Source organism: Cataglyphis hispanica, chromosome 20 (genome assembly GCF_021464435.1).
Source record: "Cataglyphis hispanica isolate Lineage 1 chromosome 20, ULB_Chis1_1.0, whole genome shotgun sequence".
Lineage (NCBI taxonomy): Eukaryota > Metazoa > Arthropoda > Insecta > Hymenoptera > Formicidae > Cataglyphis > Cataglyphis hispanica.
Genome location: NC_065973.1, coordinates 1,917,907 through 1,942,389, shown reverse-complemented (window position 1 = coordinate 1,942,389; position 24,483 = coordinate 1,917,907). Strand labels below are relative to the sequence as shown.

At 36.7% G+C, this 24,483-nt stretch overlaps 1 protein-coding gene across 2 annotated transcripts in view; it reads right to left on the bottom strand.

The window, feature by feature from the left end:
* Positions 1 to 24,483, bottom strand: part of LOC126856905 (protein O-mannosyl-transferase TMTC2-like) — a 261,764-nt gene that overhangs the window by 222,305 nt on the left and 14,976 nt on the right. The window contains exon 1 of one of the 2 annotated variants that reach the window (XM_050605902.1): positions 16,321 to 16,458. The exons of the other annotated variant lie outside the window; for it this stretch is intronic. The gene's annotated coding sequence lies outside the window, so the exon portion shown is untranslated. Of the gene's footprint in view, positions 1 to 16,320; positions 16,459 to 24,483 lie in introns of those variants that run through there. 2 annotated transcript variants of the gene reach the window in all.

Here is a 24,483-nt window from a genome sequence, read left to right as displayed (position 1 = left end):
TATAAGAAAAAATAAAATTGTACTAATGCTGTCAGGAAATAATAAAAAATTAGAAATCATGATTATCGCTTATACAAAGAGCGTACATTTAATGATATTGTATTATCACATTTATCTATACGAATGTATCTCTATTTAAATTTACTCATATGAGTGGTTTCTTAATTAAATTAAAAATTAAATTCTATACTGTATGTCTGTATTTTATTTCATTAAATTATCTAGTTTTATTAACTTTTAAGGCACAAAAGATGTGTTAAGAAATTAATTTGAAATCGTTTCACACTGTGTTTTTAAAATCATGAAACTTGGAAGGTTTAATTAATCTGTTTATCATCATTCACAATGCGAGACTAGGACGACCGCGAAATAAGCCTGGCGGGTGGAATCGCTCGCTCGCTCGCTCGCTTGCTTGCTTGCTTGCGTGCGTAAGGACGTAGCAGCGTGGACGCATCGTACGCACACATCTGCTCGGATGAACACACTCACACGCACACACAGACAAGCAACTTCGAGCCGGTCGACGGAAGTGGTATAATTACCAGGAGAGTGTAGCTTGCAAATTTGACTGGGTGCGACTCGTTGAATCCAATTCAACTGACTGAAATATAACGCCCGTCGATTATTGCTCGTCGTATGGTATATATACCTATGACACCACGTTGTAGTTTATCAACAGACATGTAGGAGAATGAGAGGAAGAAATAGACAGAAAGAGAGAGAGAAAGAGAAAAAGAAAAAACAAAAACACAGTGATATTTTTCTATTCGCAGATCATAAATATAAATTAACTGGCAAATTTGACAACAAAATTCGTCACTCCATAAATTATATTTATTTGTTTGTCGTAATTTTTTAAGATTATTATTTTATTTTTGTAAAGAATGTACCTTACGAAATAATATGTAATAAAAGAAAGGTAAAACTTAAAATATTTTGTCACATTTTGTGAATATTATATTTTTTCAGTTTTATAAAAATTGTTATAATTTTCTATTTTATCAGTTTTATTATATTTTTATTACATATGTCAATAATTGTATTCTAATTTTCATGATAATTTTGCGTTCCTTTTTTGGCAAGTTTAAAGAATTAATTAATTGAATTTAATCAATTTTTTAACCAATCATTTCTTACATCGAAAATCAATTCTCAACGCATATATTTGCGGCACGGAGAAATGATAAAGATAATGAAGCGGATAACAATATCGGGAGAGCCGGGTGCGCACGGAGACGGATCAACGTGGACAGTGTTTGACTGCAGGGAAATTAATGACTTGACCCGTATATACCCATTTGGTAGTTTGAATCGACGATGGAGTGGAGCTTGGCTAATTACCTCCGCACTCTATACAGAAAGAGATTGCTTGAACGTCACCGACCATACAAACTGCGACGTCTCTGCATTTCTCCCTAGTTTTGAGAAAATTTTATATTCGTAGATTCCTAAATCCAATCAAATCCAATTTGATGTCGATAAGTTTATATTGTTAAATCTTTCAAAAGACGCAAATCGATTTAAAAAATTCATCCATTTCAAATATATAGTAACTTGTTTAAATATTTAAATGTCATTCCAATGTTCAAATTTTCGTTCGCGACGATAATTTAAAGTTACATCAACGAAGAAGTTTCAACTTGATTAAAATTAAAACTTTATTTTCTTTCCGTTACTCTTTATTAAGAGGATTAGATCGTTCCGAGGAGCTCTCGAGACAGGCGATGCATCGATAGCCGAAACGAGAAGGAGGTCTGCCGCTACTCAACTTCCTAAATTCCGCAAAACTTTTCCGCGAGAGCAATTCTTCTTGAGCGCGGCAGGACAAAAAGTAAAGAGAGAGAGAGAGAGAGAGAGAGAGAGAGAGCTCTCGAACGCCCCATGATCAATCGGTTTGCCGCGTCGCCGTGTGTGCACACGTAGTCTCGAAATGTTTGCAAAATAGACGCGTCGCGTCTCTTGCCATGCACAAGAAAGAGAGAGAGGGAGAGAGACTCGGAACCGGTGCAATAATTCGATCGCCGCCGGGTTGAAAAAAATACCACGTACGACCAGGAGTGATCGACGTTCGCCGGGGTTTACGCGGGGATTGGAAACGAACTCTCTCTCCCTCGATTTAACGAAATAATTTGATCGATCTCTCGTCGTGCGCACCGGCGCATTTACGTTTCTGTCGCCTGCAGGCATTCCATGTACGAATTGCATCCCTCTTGCGCCGCCATTTATGTACACTTAAATACAATATGTCTTCAAGAAACGTATCTTGTCAATTGAAAAAAAAATTCTACGAATAAAATTATCAGATAAATGTTGCTCTTGTAAAGAAAGAGAAAAATTTTGATTAATCCGACATATTAAGCATATGCGATTATATAAATGATACTTTAATCGAATGACTCTAATGAACGACGCGCGTTTACACGAGACCCTCTTCCGAATCTGCACAATCGAGGTTTGTTCGCGCTCGATATACCGGCTTTCGGAGAACGCAACCAATGGAACACGCACACGCTCTATGTTATCGCGATCGTCGTACGGTTGCGCGACCAATTTCGACATGACGGCCGCGAAATAATTTACGGATAATGAGGACGCTACGTGGTGCCCAGTCAGACTTCCCGGCCGCGCGGTACCCGGTTAAACGACTGATTGCGGACGGCCGGACGCGGACGTGATCGACGTGATCGAAACGTGCTGAAAAATTACCCCGAGGTGATGCCACCGAGGTAATATCGGCCGTTATCGCGACTGTCATTTATGTCATTATCTTATGGGAAACGGGACAATTTAACGTGTATATATATATATATATACGTCTATAATCCTTGAAATATTATTATTACATATTAGATATTTCTGGATATTGGTACAAAATATTATTAAAGACTACTCTTCTTAAATAAAAATACAAAACGTGTGAAATAACTCTCCTCTGCGTGTTATAATCTGTTTTTTATTCCTTATTCCTATTTTATTCTTTATTCCTTAGGAATTTAATAGTAGAAAGAGAGGATATTTGTCAGACTTTAGTAGAAAAAGCCGATGCACAGCCAGAACTGCATGTACAAACTTCTCCTTAACTTTCTTCATTGCTTTAATGGGAAGGACTTTGAAAATAAATCAAGAATAATTTCCAGATATTCAGTCTAATTTATGTGTTTTGAATAATTATTTTTTTTTTTTAAATATTAATCAATTTTTCGATATTTTTGAAATTATATGAATAAAAATATAGAGAATCCGAGTAATTAATTTTCAATTCTATAAAAATATGTAAAAAATAATAATAAAGATGTAAACATATTACTGCAAGTAAATCAGCATTTAATTATTTAAAAATATCTCCTGACTAAATAAAATAAAATATATCATCAAAAAAGTTATTTCTCAAAACAATACTTAGATCTGATATACGATATTTCGAAATAGTTCTTAGTCAATGCAATCGAAACTATAGGAACGACATCGCGGTAAGAGAATCTTATTAGAACTCCTGGCAGCCTGCTATCGATTCCGCATCAATTTGCATTCGCTATGATTCGGGGGAAACTATTCGACCGGTTGTTGCGTGCTCACCGCAGGAGAGTATCGGCGTGCAGAAATGTCGGACGCGAGGAAAGTGATTGCCAATGACATCCATTACTGTCATGATGTCTTTATTAGCCGTTGCCACTCTCATTCGTCGAGATGAGCTTTTACAACAGTGATAATCTTGACACATAAAATAGCACTTTTTCTGAGAGATCGCTAAAAGGCATATCAGGTGTTTCTAGTTATCTATATATCAATGTAATAGTAACTGTATTTATATGCCAATTTATATGACAGATTTTAAAGATTCGGATTCTGCACACAATTCTGATATAAATTACATAAAGTAACAAAAATTCTGCATATTTATTTAAGCGGTTTTTTATCGCGCAAAAGCAAAACTACAGAAAAAAATAAATATATACATATAACTGCATTTCACATTTAAATGTTGTACGATTTTAATAAAATAAAAACTTAAAAAAAGTTTTATTCTTTTCTCCTCCAGATTTCTGTTAAATTTATAGTATTTTTGTTTAGTTAATCTTGTTTCTCTCCTTGTTAATTTTATTATCGAAAATACTTTTCTTTTTTTCAATAACCATTTACGTAGATTCTTCATTTTCAAGTGCATGGCTATCCGAATATAATCTTATCCAAATTTAATAGAAATAATGAAACATTTAGTTTAAATTTTTCATTTCAAGATAACTCTAAAAACTAAACCGTAGTTGAATCGCAAATATCCTATCGCAAAATGTCCTATATCGATGAATATGAAAGATTTCTATCCATTCGAAAACTTATATGTCGACAAAATTTCCTCTAACTTTCCTCGGTAGCGAGCGAGGATGCGCGAAAACGTGTATTATGTATAATATTCGCGCACATAGGAAAATGATCTAGGTCGACGTTATTGGCCGCCTTTTCAGCTGATGGCCGCGTTGAGAGAGAGAGCATAGGGAAAACGGGAAAACGGCATGCCCTTGAGTTGTCGCGCGTTTGTCAAGCGGTACAAAACGAATATCATGCGAGAGACATTTGGCGTATCTCGAGGAAAATATTGCATTCCACCAGCAATTGTCTACTTTCCGGTATGCGTTTACAATCTCGCCGATGCGGTTAGCATACGAAGAAATTCGTAAGATTGAACGCAGCAGTTTGTTGCGCACATGCCAATTCCGAGTACATTTCAAGATATTTTTGTGTCTGAAACGTTACTTTGACAGCTATCGATAATTATGGGAAACTCAAATTACAAAATATCTATCCATTTATTATACACTACAAATATCTCGTTTCTTAATTCACCTGATTTTACTTTAAATCTCTTATTTCATTTTCTAATGCTATATGGTGTTAATATGAGCAAACTATCATATAAATGCTATAATACATTATGTGTATATATATGTAATTATCAATCAATTTATGCATTACAAATATCAAAATTAAATATTAGTTAAGTTACACATTTACATAATCAAGTTGTTTATACATAAATAATTCAATAATAAATAGTTAAAATAAGAATGAATAAGAATTTAAAAAATTAAGGGAAATAGCATTTTAATTGCATTTCCCTTAGTTTTTTAAATTTTTTCCTAATTTATTAAGTTCATCTTAATAAATTTTCCAAAGTTAAGTACAAGTGTCAAATAAGAAAGATCATAGTGACATCTTTAAAGATTATATTGTTATGAGCACATTCACCGGTGTAAGCACCGCATATCCAAATTTCCGGGACGCGAAGTTGGCCCTCGTTTCCCGGCGAGGATTATAGCTCGACTCGACTATTGTCGGCGGACAATAACCGGCAGACAGGACGTAATATAAGGAAGCACCCCGACGACCTGTACATAGTGACGAGCGTATTTATTGCCGGCTATTGCGGGTCAGGCTTGCGACGATCTCCGGACAAGAGAGACAGCAGCAGGGATGGCGATGCCGCGTGAGGGGGCGCGATATATATTTTCGGCGGCTCATGGAGGACCACCACACGGCCTATCTCGCGGAAATGGCATTTTCGAGACCCGAAAGCAATAATACCGAAAGCAGTTTTAATAAAGGCTTAGCCACGATATATCGCAGCCATGCCTCACACTCTCATCTGTCCGCCTCCACGCGTACATCGCTCCCTCCCACCTGATTCTCCGTCTGTCCTCCTATCGTCCATTCTTTCGCACAAACCCCCAGCAAACCCCTTTCATTCTATGGCGATCGTATGTTCAGGGGACACACACCGGTCACCATACCGTTCTCTCTTTCTCTCTATCTACTATCTCGTTTGTCGATAAGCAAATATTTTTTTTCACGATTCTTCTGTGTCGTGCACGCGCGCGATCGGTATCAAATTGCGGACGCGTTTGCGTTAAGGGAGCGATATTTCTCGATGGATCTGCTTCATTATTTTAACGAACGCAATTCCAATCGGCCAGCGTGATCCATTTCGATCCCATGTGTCTCTCCGACACTGTCGCAACGGTAACGCGACACTCGGCTTTAATAGATGTCATCAAAATTTCAAGCCGAAAATTTCCGTCGAGATAAAGCTCGTTCAAATCTCGACTACTATGACTAAGCTTAGATGAAGATAAATATTTAGATTGACTCGAATTAATTCGAATAAACAAAAATAATAATATAAAATCTTATATCAACATGTAATATAAATATTATATCTAAATAATCTTTTATATTAAATTAAAATTATATTAAATTCTTTCTTTTAAAAAATAATGCCATCTTCTCGTGATAAATATTTGTATAACATAAGAATAAAAAAAAAAAGATGTAAGATTTTGAAGAATAATATTTTAAAGTATTTATAATTAGGTAGCAAATAAAAGTTACAATTAAACGACAGAGATTTCAATATTGTATAAATGTAAATATAGATAAATAATTCCATAACTATTATCTCGACTTGGAAATAATCATTCTGTTCTACGTTTTCATTAACAGCCTTGCGATCCAATTCAGCAATTTAATTTTAACTTGTACATCTTCAACCTAATAAAATGAGATTATGACAGAATAAATAACGAGACATAAACTACTGTAATTCTTTATCAAGTTAAGAGTCATTTTATATTAACGTTTGAAAATAACATTTATTATTCATACTCAAAGCTCGGTTCGATTGATATCGTTTAATTTATGATGAGATGTAGTTTTATCCTAGAGCGACATTTGATGTTTAAATAATCGCCATTCTACTCGATTTGGCTTCGAATATCGCTGCAACCCAATTACACAATTCGTTTCAGTTTGCGCGTTTCTAGCGCCGAAGTAATAACGCGAGACTAGCTAAAAGGGTTCCAACGGAATAAAGGATTAGTCCTCCCGAGCGAGGATCTGCATTAAGTGTTAAAAAAAAAAGAAAAAAAAACAAATAAAATTAATCCTCACAAAGTCAGTCTGGAGAAAAAAGGACGCACGCAGGGAAACCGTTGGATTAAACTGGCGGAAGATATACTGCGTAGTCGTCGTTACAGACGTAACAGAAGACTCGAGAATTCAACGGAGAACCGCGTAATAACTTTTTTTACAGTATACGGAAACGCGTTTTAGTATGATGATGCAATTACCACCTCGAATCTTATCAAATTGCAATACGCACATTAAAGCGGAGCAACAACTAAAAAATGTAAAAATCATATTTCCCGAAAAACAATGTATAAACCTAATTGTATGTTCACATGTTAAAAGAAAATTAAATCAATTTTAAAATCATATACGCGATTTTTTTTTCTTACGTATAGTAAAGTTTTTACTCTAAAAAGAAAATAATTAAAGATTCAGATTCCGTATATACCTTTTATCTTACTAAAAATAAAAATATAGAAACGACGATTGCCAATTAACGATTCGCAGGTAAATATCGCTTCTCCGAAGTATCGAATAAGTATCGCTAATCGGCTTAAGGGCGAAGGCGCACTGTCGTCGCGACGGCGCTATCACAAATTACACCATCGCCGCGACGCGATTCTCCCCGTCACTTTCTCTTGGCGCGCCCCTTCGACCACGCTCCTTAATTTCCTGTTCGCCTGCATATTTGTATACAAACGACTTTGGCCGTAGCTTATACTATAGGAGAACGTGGAGCGTCTCTCTCCTTCTCTCAACGTTGGCGACCTGCGCCGATAACGATGCCGATGCCTGTTCGCCATCACCGCTGGGAAGACTCACCCCCGGCACCGATGCCCTCGGATCTAAATTGGAATCTGTCCGACCCCGCAACGGCACTACCACTCCAAGAGCATCTCGAAAGGTTCGCGCGATTGCGTTGGTCTTCGTGATGAAAGAAGAACTATGATAGCAACGCGTTTTGCAAGAGATAAAAATATAAAAAAAAGGCTATAAAAATGGATAACATTTTAACGAGAAATAGACCACTTAGAAATATCACAAAAAATTTAGTTTTTTTTTTTTTTAATTTGTTTTTATAAACAAGATAAATTACGTGATGCATGAGTAGATAAGAATAGACTTGGGATAGAATTCTGCGATATAAAAACTCCTCAAATAATGCACACATACTGATCATAAAATAAATGATCAGAAATATATGGAAAGTAGCCTTTTCGAAAAAAAAAAAAAAAAAACGGATACAAGTATAATAGTTAAGTATGTTATCATTTGACTGTAGCTCCGTTATGCTATTTTTAATTGCCAAGCATTTACTGGGGATTCTTATTGTTTCACCGATGATGCATGTGATTCACTTTAAAAAAATTTTCAATTGTGTGCAAAGATCGCGGCCGCAGCTGTCCATTTAATGAAGCTCAGTGGCTGTAGGAGCGCGAAATATCGCGTGAATCGTTTCGATATTGCGTGACGGGCAACGATGTTTCAACTATCGATACCCGATGCTGCGACGCGATGCGTCAACCAGCCGACGCTCGGCTGCATCGCAAAACTCGATTCTACCGGGGCTTTTTTTTTGACGATGGAGCAGGATGGAGACGTAAAACGCTGATATTTCCGCGATCGTGATGGCGATGCGCGCCGCTCACGGTTGGGAATTCGGCTGATTTATGGAGGTGACAACGCGGTACATGGTCCTGAAAACATCGACTTTTCGATGCACGCGCGCGCAGCGTATCGTTGGTCCATGATTGGAAAAGATTGCGGCATTATTTCATTCGTTATCCGCGTATCGAGCGAGCTGACACTCCGTTTTAATACGCTTTCGCTTTCTGATTACTCAGGCGCGTCCCTATTTCTTTTAATACGATAACTTTTTCGTTACATCATTAATTTATTTATAATGATACTTCTTGTCAAAATTTATCCTCCATATTAGCATTACAAAAAGTTAAAATATTAACTTCTATTGGAAAACTTTATTTATTTAAAATTACTTTAAAAAAAAAAAAGATAAAGTTATATTATACTATAATGCTTGATAATATAATTAAATCAATCAAAAAGAATAAATATTATCAGCAATCTTTTTTATCAATCTTTTATGATTGCTGCGCGCAAAACTGTTAATCAATGATTTTGAGGGGAAGTTTCATTTCCAGCTGTAAAGATATGAGGTGCGCGCTTGTGTGATGCACGTAAATTTATTTTCCGCAAAATGCTTTTCGCTTGAAACCATGGCCATGTAATAACGGAATAAGGACCATGTTAGTTTTTCGCGAACACGCGTGAAATACAGGGACTATCAGACATTGGAGCAAAAAAGTAATTTGCCCAATGGCGGTAACATTGTTGAGAACTATGCAGCATCGTCTTTGCTTGTTCCCGTACAAAAATCCTCTAATAAGAGTTCTCGAATAAGCCAAGGTAAAGCTAAGTTGTACCGCGCCGTATTTTTCGTTACATTGCGATATACAATACAATTTCAAGACCTCCTTTGCGACATTGCGTGGAAGCGCCGGTTTTGTTGAAACACGACGAGACTACAATCAGAATCGTTGACAATATTTCTCAATCTTTATTTCAGGCTCCCAATTCCCGCAAAGCAATGCGAACAGACGAAGTCGAGAGCCCGTCTTATAAATGCGAACTGCAAGCCGTATTTATGTTTCACGCGCAGCTGCATTGCCGCTGCGACAGTTTTATAATGCAGATTACGGCGAGTATTCTGCGCGTTTCTCTTATAAGATACTGAACGGCCATCTTCCTGGGATCGAGGGTGCAGTTGTAATTAACTCGACTCGTTCGTTTAATATTATTTTATCGGAGAGAGAAAGCATATTGGGGACGCCAGCTCTCTTTACACGAGCGTATTCTCGAATCGGATGTGCTACGGTTTCTTGCCTTTCGCATTCTCTACCGTTTCTCCCTTCATTGGCTTTCCTGCTCGGCAGCATTGGCAAATCTTTCTCAATTTCTTCGGAATCCTTTACCAGGCAGAACGAGATTGAAGCGAAGAGGGGCGGCGGAAAATGAGGAGGAGCGCGCGGTAAATCACGCGGGCAACGTGGAAGCCGTCGAGAGAGCAAAGGATGAGATAGATAGACAGGTAACATAAGAAAGAAGAAAAAAGAGTAAAGCAAAAAGAATGGTTGATGAAATCAGTGATGGATTTCTCAATTTCTTAGTAAGCGCACGAAGAGCGTCCTTTAAATGATGCAAAAAGTAAAAAATAAACATATTCGTTCATAAAAAAATGTATATAAAAAATATAGTATATTTATAGAAATTTTTCGTATAAATATATATAGAATATATATTGTATATGATATATAATAATAATAATTATAAATAAAATATTAGTGATATTAAATTATGCGTTCGCATATTTTTTCTCTCCCTCTCTCTCTCTCTCTCTCTCTCTCTCTTCTTTCTTTCATAATCAATTCTTTAATAATCAAGATATAAAAAAATTTTCTTTTAGGAACCGCATTTGCTATTAATGAAATAGCAGAAAGTCGAGAAAATGCAAGTAACCCGCTACCATCTTTTTCTGATATTCATAATCTCGTCGCGAGAATTTTTAAAGATATAATGGACTCGATACAATTATCGATCGCGTATTTCGCGCCGCGTTATACATTACGTAATGTTCGAGGTTTCAGCGAGAAAGAGAAAAGTAGGGGGAAGAAAAAGAAAGAAACGAATATAATAGAAGCTGAAACAAGAGGCTAAAGAGGACTGGTTGAACGAAGGAAAGTAGTCGCTGCGGGGGTTACATCCCTGAAGTCGAACTCGAACAGTACGATTTACTCGCAACTTGAGAAGAACACGAGAGAGCGATAAGTACTCTTCAGTGTCGAATTCACGAGCAAGCTGCCACAATGTACAGGGTGGCCCAGATATTAAAAAATATTAAAATATATTAAAAAGCACCTTATGAAAAGATAAGGCTTGTATTGATATTTAAACATTGATAATTTTTTAATCAAATTTAAGTAATGCATAATATTTTTCATCATTTTGTCTTAAATAAATTTTGTTTTAACAGTATAAAAGTTTTGCAATAATTATTTGCTACAGAAGAATTTAGTTCATGTTTCTAAAAAAAAATGTTTATAAGCAAAATAAATTACATATATGAGACAGACTCGGAATAGAATTCGGCAATGAGCATTAAAATAATTAATTAAACATCTATCTACTACATATCTCTATCAACCTGTATAGAATTATTTAATTGTACGAGAAAAGCGAGTTATCAACGTTTCTGGAAGAAAGATCTGTTATCGTTTACGAAGCGACATGCGGAGTGACATTTGTCATGGCACGATATAAGTGCTCGGTATTTGTTTCCAATCTTCGACGCATCGAAAACAAACACGGCGACGGTGCTGTCTAGCCAGAGACAAATACCGATGTAACATTACTTCGAAGAGAGGGAAAAGAGAAGTATACACTTGGTCGTCGCGCAGTGGCGCGTATTCAACGAGATCTGTTTGCCAGTATGTATTACGTGGCTTGTCCGAGAAAAACAATAATTCTCCGCGATGTCACTCTCGAGCGCGAGTCCATTCCCAGCGGGAGGAAACGACACTGTCGGCTGCAACCCAACGGTGCTGTTACTTATTCGCGGCGCACAGCATGGCATCGCGACACGTTGCCGAGAGACGCGCTAATAGTACACTCTGCAATGGCAAGAACTGCGAATGGAATGAAGGAACGAAAATAAGGCTCGAATGCTTCCTTTCGGTATTATCGATTATCTATAAAACAAAATACCTCTACACAATCATCAAGTCAGCCAAGAAGATTACCAGAACGCCGTATTCGTCAACAGGAGTTGTCTTAACACATGATCTTATGCGCATATCAGAGCACATATGCATTTTCCATATATGCTCTGACATGCGTTTAATATCTATGTTAAAATGTTTCTGTCCTCGTGTGTATGTACATACATATTTATATATAAATGTGGTTTTGAGATAGATATATATATATCGACTAATACAAATGCACAATAATCTTATCTGAATGTCTGAAAAGTCATAAAAATAAAAACAGTGAAAATTTAATGTTAATATTAATTAATACCAGCAGAAAAAATTATTATACATATTAAGATTTTAATAAAATGAGAATTAAAATTAATCGAAAAATAAATTTAATTGTCTATACTTGGAAATGTCATAATTCAACCAATAGTCTTCTTAATTCTAAAAGCGAGAAGGAGATTTCCAAGATACCCTGTATATATGCGAATTGTATATTACATCTCTATATTCCTAAGTAGATATGCGAAAAGTAAGAGAGAGAGAGAGAGAGAGAGAGAGAGAGAGAGAGAGAAGGAGAGAGAAGGAGAGGGAGAATGAGGGAGGGAAGGAAGCAGACAGATGCAGCGCGTATGTACATATACGAAAGTATAGGCGGATACGCACGTGTACGAGCGAGATCGAGCGTAGGTAGGTACGAGTTACCCAAACTCCCATTCGATTCGAGCGACAAACTTTGCAAGCAGTTTGATCGTCGGAGTTACAGATTCGCCGTAGAACTCTGAACTCCAAATGGGGAATCTATTATCGGAGCAAGCGTTTGCACGTACACGTTCGTTTGCGCGCGTTGCCAGCCCCGGCCATGTCATAAGCGACGAACTGTGTCCCTTATATCTCAGGTTGTCTTGTCGCGAAGATACGTCGCGGAAGAATTAGAATTTGATTCGCGATACTCTTCTCGGCGAAGATTAGTTCGACTGCAATGTAAATAATTGCAAGTAATAATTTAATTTATAAAATCATTAAAACAAATGTAATAAATCTGTTTCTCTCTCTCTCTCTCTCTATTTCTTTATGTATTTTTACTTACAATAATTTTTGCAATAATTTCCTTTTCAATTGTGAGAATTTGTTTTTACACTCGACAAGATTTTTTCCTTTATGACGCATTTCCTCTTTTGCACAACGATTTAATATTGTACGCTCCATAATTTTCACTTCTCCACGAGATATTTTGAACGAAAGTAGACGAGCTATCTCCGTCGTTAAAACAATACGAAGATATGCGAGTCAGATACAACTTATGAGGCTATAAATAACTTGAGTAGAAACAGGAAGGAAATAATACTCAGTCAGACGCAGGCCATTTACCCGGAAAAAGTAAAAATGCTCGGAATGTGTTCTCCTTTAATTCCTCTCTCGACGTACACGATCAATTTTTAAAAAACATAGGGTGTTTCGTAAGGTTCGCATCAATCTTTCTCTCTTTCTCCCTCTCAGAAGTATTTTCTAACAAATTCGAGATAGAAAATTTAAAGCGGAGCAATACAACATCCTGCACTCTGCAAGTCATTTGTTTCCTTCCACCAAGCAAATCAATTAATTGAACCAGGACATAACAGAAATTCAAAGAAAACACTGTTGGCTGTAATCGACCCAACTGTAACCATTAGCTAGCAGTATTTATTTACTCGTTGTTCGCTAATACTATCGAGTGTTCGACGATTACTCGATCCGCCGTGAGACGCGGTCCGTCGTCTTTTCCCAGCTACGGGAAGAAAAAGCCAAGGGAGGAACACGGGGGGCCCTTAATTTCGCGGCAATCCCTCGGATAAACGGGGTAAGCTTGAAAGGTGGATGCGGGCATCCTGGCAGATTCACGACGTAAATACATTTGTCTCCCCGCCTAAGTGGGTCGGCTGTCTCTTCGTTGCCGAATAAATGCCAGCCAAATAAAACTTCCCGGCTACACACAAACGCAATTACCCTTGGGCGAAGACGAGAGCCGCTGACTGGCCGAAAGACATATTGCGATGCCACGCCACCGTATCGTATTCGACCAGTTTCCACGACGACGCCGTTATCGCGGCTCAACGCCGCGCGAAATTAACTCCCTTTCGTTGTCCGTGTTTTAAATTCGCAATATTGTGGGCCGACCCACAGTTGCGAGCGTCGGACGTATCGGTATACTGCTTGAGAGAAAGAGCGAATACAAAAGCGAAAAAGCCCGCGGAAGAAAAGACTTCGGTAAGTTAATTAGGACCACTTTATACGCATACCGAGATAAGAAGAAAAAAGGGAAATGTGCTCGCGAATTAATTATGAATTAATATTGACCCTCCATTTGCTTGCGACCGCCAGAGCCCGTTAGTAATGTTTGTTAATGCCTCTGATACCCGACACTTATGTATATCCTTCGTTGTTGAATGTTTGCGTTACATCAATGTAGACGTTACGCCAAATTGGTAAACTCTGCGAGCTTTAATTAAAGCATACAGCCTTAATTTTCCCTCGCAACTTTGCGCCGTGTAATAATTTATATGGTTATAATTCATGCGTCGGTTGGGCAAATAATATTTGTCAGACGCATCACCAATTCTTTGTACGAGTATCTCTAATTAAGAATCATTAGCAGAAAATGCAGGGAATTGAGATCACGACCAGCTAATATTATCAGAGAACGTCGACGGACCGTAATGAGACACGGGCGGCGATGGCAGGTATATCTAGATCAGATGCAGACAGCGTCATGCGAGAAATTGCGTTCGGGGTAATTGAAGAGGAGAGAGGCGAACGTGTACATACTACAAACTATGTTAGCGGACACGCAGAGTCAAGATGTGATAAATATATTCTTACGTTATTAGATTGACGACCTAATGCAAACTCGAAATGTTAATACAACTAGCATGCATTTTGTATGTAACAATATTATGTCACAAACGACTTCAGATATTTCATTATATGCTACGTGTTATATAAAGTTGAATTAAAGCGTATATCATGCAGCAGTAGGTAGTGTTTTTCAATATTCTTTCTTTATCTTGTTTAGAGAAATTTTTAAAAAAATTTTTTTCTTTTTACATAATTTTTTTAATCTTTTCTTTAAAATATCTATTACTCTCTCATTTTTTTTAACACGGTATATTTTAATTACTGCCATCTATACTGAAAAGAAGTTTTAGAATACTAGAATATTTTTTAATATTACACACAGAACCGCTAAAGAAAATAGACAAATGCAACGTGATACGACTCACTCCTAATATACTTCCCATCTGCATGATAACCGAAAAGTTTCCATTCTCATAATATATCCGGTATTCAAAGACACTAATGAATGCGAAAATATGAGTGTCGACGCAGCTGATAGAGAAGAAGATTACGAGAGAGAGAGAGAGAGAGAGAGAGAGAGAGAAAAAGATGAGAGTATTGAACTAGCAGTACCGTGCTCATGTGCTCATATTTCCCGATTTCACGTGCAACGAGAAGCGAATGGAGGCGATAGCCGATATCGCACCTGCCCGCCGGCGGATGTATAACTGTATATGCGCTACCGTTATCCCGATATTCCGAATAGACCGGCGCGAGCACGTAATTAAAATTGACGCTTTCGTTTTGACACACGGTACGCAGGTCACGCGTTTAGTATCTCGATCTTTTACTTCCGCCGCGATTGCAACTGCGTTGCGCCGATGTGTCTTCCGCAAAATCAGATCCAAAATATCCGCATAAAAAATGACGATGTCGATCATCGATATCATCCGCCGCAATGACAAAGCTAAATCTTTTCATCTTCGCTGAAGAAAGATATAGAGCGCATTTTTCGAGATTAAGATAAAATTTTAAAATGTATGAATTTGTAAATAAATTTTTGCAGCTTGAATTTGATCAGATATGTGTCCTGCGCATTTTGAAAAGCATTTTAATTAATAATTGTAAGACTCTTAAGATTTTATTCAAATAAAATTCACATTCGCAGTAGCAGAAAAATATTTAATGTTAGTAGATCGATAAAAATCTCATCATATTTCATTCACATTCATTTTTAACATTTATGTGATATTAGGATGCAGTAACGTTTTGCAAATAATGAGAAAAAAAGTTCCGTGAACAAAATAGATTGTAAAACTGGTTGGCTATTAAATGGCATCTATTATTAAACAAACAATAAATCTCGCCACCGCTATCTCGCGATAGTCTTTTGGCACTAATTACATTTTCGCAGTTTGTGGATCGCGCATCGGAGGAACAGCACGGTTGAACATACCCTTTCCCATTTTCGCGAAAGAAAGAGGGATGGAGGCAAAAAAATGCCCGAAAGCACGAGAAACGCGGATGCGCAATTGAAATTGCAGGTGACTTCTGAAGACGAGAGACGCGAGATGCATTTCAACATGGTGGGAAATAAATTTATCACATCGTCCGGTACTTACGCTTGTGCCGCGCCACGGCAGTGTCACACAGGCGAGGTGGATTCCAATGGTCGTTGTAATGTAGGTGTAACGCGCGTACAACATGCGGGTCGCGCGCGTGTGACTCCTCTCTGTCTCGTACCGGCGAGTTATATCGAGTACAATGCTACCCGGAGGCCGGACCTCTATTTTTCGTGTACACGTAAAATCCATTTGGTCATTCGACATACCGGATTGTCGCTCCGGCACAATCACATCGTCCCCTTGTCACGCAGCTACGGCTTGGGCTTTATTGTCCGGGGCTCCCCGCTAAAAATTCCTGGCTTTCGCATCGAAACGAAGAGCAATTATCCTCCGCGCGTTCCGAGCTTTTAATTGTCCGTCTGAGAAAGAAAGAGAAAGAGAGAGAGAGAGAAAAAAACAGAGAAAACGAGCGAGGAGGACGAGCGCCCGCGGACCCCTCTTACGCGACGCGGAAAATATTGTATTACTTTTCTGTTACGGAGCGCAAGCGCGAGAACTCGTTAAAAGCGCGTAGGTAGTCCGGCTCGGGCTGAAAATTTTGTCATTAACGAGAATGCGCCGGAAGAGGATTACTTGGGCTTATAATTTTTATTTTATTTCCCTCAATCCATCCACCGTTAATGTCTATCGATCCCCTGTCTCTCTCTCTCTGCCTCCCACCGGGTTTTCTCTCGGTAGATTTTTGTACGTTTTTTCTTATGGATTGCATTTTTTACGATAATGATAGAATTGTCTCTCTATTACCTGAACTTTTCAATAACGGAGAATGGATATTATTATTATAGCAGAATATATACAATATTCCTGTATGTATTCCTATATTTTCCCGTCTGTCCCGCATATTATTTTTCCAACATGATAAAATATTGAATATGCACACTTTTTATATAAATACTTTTTTTAAATATATATTTTTTTATTGTAAAATATTTCATCTAAAGATTATTGAGATTAAACGACTTTTTCCAACGCGAGTCTATCGAAAGCAATTTATAAGAGATTTTAAAATATATCAAAGCAAACCCAAAATTATTCGTCTCTATTATATGCTATATAGAGAATATATAAATTGCATTCGCAATTATTTTAACTAGTTACGTTATATTTTATTTCTAATAATGATAAATTATTTTTTCCATTGTAATATATAAATCTCATGTTTCATATTTCAAGATTCAAGAAGATCTTTCAGCATAAACTTGATAATATATACCTTACAAGAATAACGTGTGTCATCGTTTCACAATTTTTATTATTACTCAGTCATATAATCATTACTGCTTAATCTCATTTAATTATTGAACGCAAACAATATAAAAGATAGATATGAAAAACGGCAGCGATAAAAAATTGCTTTACACGATTGATATCCGATAGTCTAAAACTAATACTCGAATTAGCATTAAAGCATCGTCTAAGCGAATGCGATCGTTCATAGCCAAGCAAAGCCGCTGCCCTTGTGCACACCCGTTCCTCTTTATCAACTTCCCCTCTCGTTTGTTTTCACGACACACATTTCCAACCCGGGCGGCTTATTTCTACCGGTCCACCGGTGCCGGAAGCTCTAGTATTCCCGGCGCATCGCGTAATGCCACGGTATTACACCGCGGAGACGTCTGAGCTCGCTAACCGGTAAATATGAGTTTTCACTTGGCGCGACCGCGTTGTGCCGCTACGGTTCCATTTTTGCCTCATTAATTACGATTACGCGTCGGTCCCAAGGCGCGACATTGCCCGGCCGCCGACGAGGCGCATCTAGAAATCTGTAAAACGAAGAAGGATACGAGAGAAGAGAGATAGAGACCTGCTGCAGAAATTCGTTCGAAGCATTGGGAAAAATTCTCGATACTGACAGATTTAAAATCGCAGATTAAAATCTGCCTTGGAGTTAACGTAAACAAATAATTAAATGCATTAAACATTTATCATTTTAATTATAAAAAGTATATATTTGGAAATTGATACTAAAATTTTTCAGAAGATTTTCTACAACTGTCAAAACAATATGCAAAGAGATGCATCTCTATGCAAAGAGATATTCATTACGTTCTATTTTTTTTCTCTTAAGTTTTTCTGCGAACAATAAAATATTATGTTTCTTTTCCTTTTCCTTTTGATTTTCTTAGTTTGGCGACGTACCATTATCATCCACCGAAAAGCAGAACCCAAATTCGCGAGAATTAAAAACCGAAAGCTCGGGCAACATTACGCTCGGCGTTTGTAATTAATTAATGCGAAAGCAAGAGGACGGGCCTTATGCGATCTTGATGAGGCTTTGATACGTTGTGGGACAAGTCGCGTAATGAGAAAAACGTGTCGGGTCGCATCTAACGGAAAATTGCCCCGAGATGTTGAATTAATTTCTCAAAGAGAAATTATGAGTTCAATCTAGCATCAACTTCATCACAGTTATTTGAAATTTGAAATACGCATTTCAAACTTATACGGATTTAATATTAAAACCCGTCGGATATTGAAACTTGCCACATGTAAATAAGAAAGTAATAAAATGTTATCTTTCACTCTATAATTTCTTCCAGTACTAATATATATAAATAAAAAAATGCGTAGAAAATATAAATTTTAAATTTAAAACTTAATGCATTACTTAGTCCATATTTTTATACAATAATTACGTAAATTATTTTTTTACAGACAATTTAATCTCTTTAAATTTCGAATCTATCATATAGGAATATACCATATCATATCGTTTAAAAAAATCTTATTTAAATATAAATTAATATACAATTCTCGAATAATAATGTAACCATCACAATAATTCTCTTTTCGTGCAAATATAATATGCAAAAACTTTAGCATAATATGTAAAAGTTGCCAATTTTCACAGAAAGCATACGTAAGTACGTCGCTCTTTTCGCTAATTATCAATTAAACGCGAGAAATTGCGCCATAACTCAAATCACTAAAGGTAGCCAATCGGGCCATTAATGGGCAATTAGTATTCCAGAACCATTGTTAATATCGTCTTGAGAGGTTCTCTTGCAATCATTATATATACAAAATAAAAAAAAAAAATTTTCTGATTTCACAGTAGAAGATTCAACTCTCTTTCTGAGATAAGCTCCTGAGATAAGAGCGGCATGCAAGAACTTAATTCTCGCATTGACATTTTTACTATAGATCTCTCTCTCTACGAAGTGCTGCAATTAAGCACACATTCCTACGGTAATCACTAATTAAACACGAGAATTTAATACAGACAATGCTGTTTTAAGACACTAGGATCTTAAGCAGCTCGTGTATAGCTACGGCGGCAGAGCAGTCGGCGGAGGTCGATGGGTTTGTACTCGAGAAATGTATTTGGGAGAATCTACGAGGTCGGTTCCGCGCTATGGGGTAGGCTCGAGACTTTCCGTGGTTTGTCTTCGGTGCTTCGACCCGCGGAAGCTATATTTCCACGAGACTTCCGGGAAACAGCGAACCCGCCGGCAATTAGTCAGGAAGTGCCCTACAAGCCCACTACTACTGCTCACAGAGCGAGAGCTTTTGCCGAATAGGACGCGCTCGCATACTCGGCCGTCCTTTGCAGAAGATCGTCTGTGCTCGAGCAATTTTGAACCGCGAGTGAAATATTCATACAGGATATGCCATTAAGTAGAGAGTGCCTCGAATATGACTCATTTAATATGCGGATTCTTCGATCAAATTTCTGTCAAATTTTCGCTCGAAAGTTTCTGTCAACTCCGAATTAGTATCATTTCATCGAGTTTAATTTAATTCTGTAACAATTAATGTCATTTTCCGCTGAAAATGGAAAGAGGTTTATCCTCTGCAAGATGTTTGTCTTTCTACATTCGATGACAGATATATCGCAACGAAAATATATTTCACGATCGCAGTCGATAGTACATCTTATGCAGTCCATCGATTGACTATGACAATGATTTTTTTATAAAATAAATGTTTTTCAAATATATTTTTTTCGCTTTTTATAATCGTTCTTTTATCATGAGCGTTATGGCGATATTTGTACACAGTATATAAAGTTTTTTTTTCAAACGATAACCCGCGGATATTTATACATGTGAGTTTCGCTGACGTTTGCGCGCAGAATTCCCGCTCGCCTCGAATTCGACGAGTGCCATTAATTTTATTGCTCACTTATTCCAGTGTCATAAAGTATTTAAATAAGCTTTGAACACAAAGTTTGAGCAAGTGTTGATATAAAACCGTTTGCAAGAGATTACTTCGCAGATTCGTCAAAGGTTATAATAAATTTTTTTTTTTCTCGTATTCGTTCACGGATCTGCGTTAATGAATCACTGTACATTGTGTGCAATGCTAAAAATACATATTTGATCTTATATAACAATATATAATTTCAATTAGTCATACAAGTATTAGTCATCATAATTTCAAATATCTCTCTCGTCTTAAGACAAAATGTCTTGGCTTTTCCTTTTCTTCAAATCTCTAATAGCAAGATATTGAAATTTCAATTTCCAATTTTTAAAATTTTATCACATAATATATATTAAACTAAAACTTTATTAAAATAGAGTATATTTAAAATTATAAAGAATGAATATACTTTAATCCAGAAAAGGTATCCCTAGGTTTTTTATATTAAAGATATTTCTCACATTAAAAAACTCAAAAATTCGTATTTAAAAGAAATCCGGAACATTTTATATACATATATGGAAGAAAACAATTTTTCTCTGTTCTTTTATTTCCGCCAAGTCGCAGACAGTGAGTCGCGGGATCGATCTACTTCGGGAAAAGATGAAGAAGCAGAAACGCGGCGATGAAAAGGGAAAAGGAGGGAGACTGGCACCGTAGAGGGCGGAAGAAAAGAAACCGGGATATTACTTTTGCTCGTTATCGGTTAATTGGAATCACAAGATTCTCGATCGTTTCCGAGGGAGTCCCAGCCGGCTCACCTTCCACTCCCCATTTGTGGCCTACTATCCCTTTGTAACGTCGCAGGATAAGCGACTTCGCTGGATGCAGTCGTCGGGGATGGGATGCAATTACGGTCTCTCTATAACAAACTTGACTCACGCGGTAACTACTTGCCCGGAGCTTACTCGCAGCTTACTCATGCATTGGCGCGATAAATTCACTCCTCAAGTGCCGTACGTTGCGTTTCTGAGTTTAGAGCTAATAAGAGTCTTTTTCCTCTTCAAGCCATACTCTGGCTTTCTCCCCCTCCCCTTCCCCCTTTCTCTCTCTCTCTCTCTCTCTCTCTGTCTCTGTCTCTTTGCTGTAACTCACAAAATAGTCTTATAATTAAGATTTTAAAATTGGGATAGCAACGGAAAAAGCGTCAACGATTGTCTTATTCGACGATCTTCTTTGAAAAATGAAGAAAAAAAAAAGAACAGAGACAATGAACCCGTCGTCCATGAAAACCGATATTTCCGTCGTCGTCGTCGCCGCCGCGACGACGACCGTACGCGTCTCGACGACCCCGCCCGGAAGAGGAAATTTCATTTTCTCGCGGTCTGCGAGACTTTTTTCCTCTGTCGCCATCCCGCTTTCTACTCAACGGCTGTTGCTACTCTCCTTCTTTCTTTCTCTTTCGCACACACACACATACATATATGTTCATATAACTGCCGCACGTCAATTGCCATTTGTATTCCATGTTGGTAATTATTTATCGCGACAAACAGCTGATTCCGCCACGTAATGTCAATAAAGTTACTTTATTGTTGCTTTATTGATATGCTAATCTTCATTGTCTATTGAAGAGGTGGCATAAGAGAGGGCTTTGTTTTTTATGAGACAAATATTTAAAAAAATATAATAAAAATAAGTTCAAAAAGAGAGCACAATAATTTTTTACATATATTGTCTGCTTATTAATTTCGAATAATTCTGACGGATAGCTAAACATTTATTCATTTATAAATGTTTTTTCGTTGATTATTACCTCTATAATAATTAATAAAAACAGAGTAGAAATATTACTGAAAAACATACATCTTTGATTCTTAATTAATTATATAAATATTTTTCGTACTTTGTTACAACAGTGCAACAAAGCATCTATATAACCAATTAAAAATAAAGGCAATTTTATCCTCGCCAATATTTTTTGCATGCAGTTTATTATTAGGTATCCAATTCCCATTCAATTAATAAATATATGTCGTATTTTTCAATATATTAATAATAATTATTATCTCTATTTATCATTAATAGTCACTTTGAGCGATCGATTTTTGCTACAAAGAAGATCGCTGTGATAGAATTTCTTACAAATTAACAAAAGATTTTAATCAACTGCAATATTCATAAATTCACTTCACACAAACACAAATCCATTTATACAATATATAATAAATCAATTCCAGATCCACTTATACAATACTATATAAAATAGCGTTGCTTTCTGCAACGCTTTACACAAAGGCTAGTACGATTCTCTTTTAGAAAATATCTCCGACCATTGCGCAACGCTGAAGACCAATTAGGAAGAAAAACGAGACAAACAGGTCGTTCCAGCGTCTATTAAATACAAGGAGACACTCGACACATTGTTGCATCATCCGCGTCCAATTATTACAGTTACATCATTACTTATTATCTCGCTTATGAGGCAGTTTTTCTTCGTGTCTCCTCTTTAATTCTCTTTTCAAGAATCACAGAGAATGTTTAGATATTTGGATAGATTTGGATAGATCGTTTTATATAAAAAAAAAAAAATCGATTGATCACGTACCGCACTAAAAATACAATTCAAATTTAATCAATCGATGCGTCGTAAAATTGCGTGACTCTACAATTGAAAAGAAATAAGTTGGAAAATGTCCTTTGCCGAAAGGATATCTTAAGCCACCTGATGAAAGTTCGCTCCTTCTTACATTATTGTCGCGCCAGCGAGCACTTCGTTCCCGTTAACTTTTTAACTAGTTGCGAATTAAAATTTAACTCCCAGTATATCCACTCTCGCCTCTTACTCACCACCGCGCGTTCGACACTTTCTGGCATTATAACTCAGTAAAACGCTTCTAAAACCGGAGTTGCCAGATTGCTCTAAGGGATACCGATAAAAAATACGAGAAAAAATGAAAAATGTTTAAATCTTTTAAACATCTCCTTCCGGTGATAAAAAAAAAATTATAATAGCGTTTGATTAAAATCCTGATTTCAGTAAGGAAATTTTCGAATCTTTTAAAAATATAATTATATATTAATTATAATATATAATTATATATTATTAATATATAATTATATATTAATAATGTATTAATAATGTTCTAAAAATTATTGAATTTGATCGATATCAAGAATTTTGAAATTTTTATAGAAAATAGTTGGAATTCCTGGAATTTCTCGATTCGCGGTATTTCATCTCCGCTTTGATTTTTTATTATTTTGCCAAGAGAAAGAGGATTTTCCGCATGCAGAAACATAACGATAAATACAATGCGCAGATGCAGGCTCTCAGTTAATTTATCAAATTCCACGCATAAGAAATAAATGCTGTTCTTTTGTTTTGCGCGTAAATATAAGGGTTTATGAAATTTTCGCCGGTGGAGAAACTTGCGTTGCTTCTCGGGGAATAAAAATGCCGGCAAGTCGAGATTGCATTTTTTTTCAATTTCAGAATGGGAGATATATGAGATAGAGGGAAGACGGGCTTCTCAGCGCGGAGATATTCTCATAATCCGCTGCATTCCAAGGTCGCAGCTAATGCCGGAAAAATCTGTCAGAGTAGACGAGACGACGGCTTAGAAGTTTCACGAATGTCCGAGGGGTCTTAAATTAAAAGAATTTCGCTCAGCAAAGTATCTTCGGAATTTTTATTCGTTGTAATCTATCGCACAAAACTTTGACAAGCAGCATGCATTAAGCATAGCACTTCTCTATAAGATTAAAATACTTAAGAATTATCAAAAATTATTCACAAAAGATTATTCACAAATTGTTAATATAAATGCTTTTCTTTTGTGATCCTCTATAACATTTTAAATATAAAAATATATACATAATATAAAATATTCGATAAAAATAATTTACCAACAAAAAATTTCTCGTACATTGAGAAAAAATCATTATACCTAATAGTGTACAAAACTAGTTTAGGGCAACTGCGAGATAACTATAAGATAAAATTTCGCGTTTGCAACTTTGCAACGTACCCGTGATTGTAATTACTCGATTTTCGCGACGGTGACAAAGTTTCGTCGTCGCGGAACGCGCGAGTTTGTCGAGAAAAACGGTAGTTGCACGGATGTCCTTTTTTTTTCTCGCTACAGAGGCTTTGCGGTAACAGAAATATACATAAACTGCACGAGATACATTATGATAAATAATGCATAAATATACATAAGTATCAGAAGCGGTGGAAAAGTTGGGAACCTTTACAAGAAATCTTATAAAGAGTTTTACGA